Source organism: Anomalospiza imberbis, unplaced genomic scaffold, assembly GCF_031753505.1.
Source record: "Anomalospiza imberbis isolate Cuckoo-Finch-1a 21T00152 unplaced genomic scaffold, ASM3175350v1 scaffold_313, whole genome shotgun sequence".
In the NCBI taxonomy this organism is placed as follows: domain Eukaryota; kingdom Metazoa; phylum Chordata; class Aves; order Passeriformes; family Viduidae; genus Anomalospiza; species Anomalospiza imberbis.
Window position 1 is genome coordinate 12,501 of NW_027099934.1, and position 2,500 is coordinate 15,000.

Below are 2,500 nucleotides of genomic sequence, written 5' to 3' on the forward strand. Positions count from 1 at the left end.
GCCAGGCAACGGCGGGGCGGGACCGCCGGGCTAGGGGCGAGCTTCACCCTTTCGCCCGGGGAACGCACCCGAGCGTTCGAGAAAGGTGCCGCCGACCGTGCCCCACGGGCCACCGGCTTTCGCCCGCCTCGCGGCGGTCGGCTCTCCCTCCGGAAAAAAAAAAAAAAAAAACAAGCCGGGGGACGGCACAACAAAAAGGCACATGGCGCGCGCCACACAAGGACACCCGTGCTAGCCACGGGGGCCGCGGGCCCGGGGCGGGGTGGGGCGAGGCACGCACCTCTCACCCCCCCCCCGCCCAATCCCACCGGCGTTCTCGCTCTCTCTCTCTCGCCTGCACGCCTTCGCTTTTCGTGGGCCCGCGCGCCTTCCTCGCGCGCTTCTCGGTGCCGCGGCTTAGGGCCGCGAGAGAAAAAAAAGCGACGGAGGCCTGGCGGGCGGCCCCCACACCGCCCGCAAGTCGGCACGTCCGAACCAAAAAAAAAAAAGGCAACGGACCCGGCTGGCACAACCCGCCCCCCCGCCCCTGCACCGGCGGTAAACGGCTCGATCCTCACAGGACCGAGGAAGGGCGAGGCGCCGCCGCCTCGCCCGCGACAACGCTCCGGGGGGGGCTCTGGGTCGGCTTCCGGTCCGTGCTAGGGCGGCCGGCCACCGCGGCCGGCCTCCGCCCCTGAAAAAACTCGCCCGCGACGCGGGTCCCCGGCTTAAGGCCGAGGAAGGGGGACGACTTCAACAGCGCGCGCTGGTGGGGCGCGGGGTGCCGCCACCCCGGCTCCACAGCTCATCGGGCGACCGCCGTCACCGAGTCCCTCAAGCGAGGCAGCGACGCCGAGGCCGGGCCGCGCGCCCCGCCGCACGGGCCCCCGCCACCCTTCCGACACGGACACGCTGGCACAACCAGGTCGGGAAGCAGGGGAACGGGACGCCGCCACCTCGGCGGGCCCGCGCGCGCCGCGCTCGGGGCTCTCAGGCGAGGGCCGGGAAAAGCCCCGGCCGCGTCCACCCGCGGCTGCCGCCCACCGCACCGGAGCGACAGCCCGAAAGCGCGCCCGCCGAGCGGGGCGCGCCCCGGCTTAAGGCCGGGCAGGAAAGGGGCGAGGCGCCGCCGCCTCGCCCGCCAGCAATCCCCAGGGGGGGCGCCCCCCCTTCGCCAAGCCGGCCACAGCCGGGCCGAAGCGGGACACGGCCCACGAAATCGATGGCCGCGGCCGACGGGCAGCTCGCAGCTCGTACTCGGTCTCTCTCGGCTTCTCTCCCTCTTTTTTTCCCTTCTCGCTTTATTTCTCCTCTTTCTCGCTAGCTCTCTCTCGCCTCTCGAACCGTACACCCCGTTTCCCTGGGCCAGACGGGCGGACCGGGACGACGCCACGGGGCTCGTCCCGCGTCAGCGGCACTCGCCTCGCTCGGAGGACTGCGCACGGGGGCCCCCGGCCTCCCTCGCCGCTTCGGTCACAGGCACGGGACGAGCCTGCGGGGAGACGGCCCGTCACCTCGCTCCCATAGTACGGACAGACGAGTCCCAGGCCGCAGACGCCTCCAAGAGGACCGATGGAAAGCGACCGGGAAGGTGCGCCGCCGCAGGCCGGCCCCTGCGATGACGTAGCCGGAGGCAGCTGAAAACAGCGACCCCTTGGTGAACTTCCGGAGCCGGCCGCGACAACAGGTCTACCCGGCCGCGACAACAGGTCTACCCGGCCGCTGCCGGAAATCGCCTAAGTCCCTCCGGAGCGAGGTAGACCTGTTGTCCGCCGTCCACCGCCCGCCGCCCGGGCGCCGCGCCGGGCCCGGCGGCCCCGGAGCCGGGGTAGACCTGTTGTCCGCGGGGTAGACCTGTTGTCCCCGGGGTAGACCTGCTGTCCGCGGGATAGACCTGCTGTCCGCGGGGTAGACCTGCTGTCCCCGGGGTAGACCTGCTGTCCGCGGGGTAGACCTGCTGTCCGCGGGGTAGACCTGCTGTCCCCGGGGTAGACCTGCTGTCCGCGGGGTAGACCTGCTGTCCCCGGGGTAGACCTGCTGTCCGCGGGGTAGACCTGTTGTCCCCGGGGTAGACCTGCTGTCCGCGGGGTAGACCTGCTGTCCGCGGGGTAGACCTGCTGTCCGCGGGGTAGACCTGCTGTCCCCGGGGTAGACCTGCTGTCCGCGGGGTAGACCTGCTGTCCGCGGGGTAGACCTGCTGTCCGCGGGGTAGACCTGCTGTCCGCGGGGTAGACCTGCTGTCCCCGGGGTAGACCTGCTGTCCGCGGGGTAGACCCGCTGTCCGCGGGGTAGACCTGCTGTCCGCGGGGTAGACCTGCTGTCCGCGGGGTAGACCTGCTGTCCGCGGGGTAGACCTGCTGTCCGCGGGGTAGACCTGCTGTCCGCGGGGTAGACCGGTTGTCCGCGGGGTAGACCCGCTGTCCGCGGGGTAGACCTGCTGTCCCCGGGGCAGACCCGCTGTCCCCGGGGTAGACCTGTTGTCCGCCGCCCACCGCCCGCCGCCCGGGCGCCGCGCCGAGCC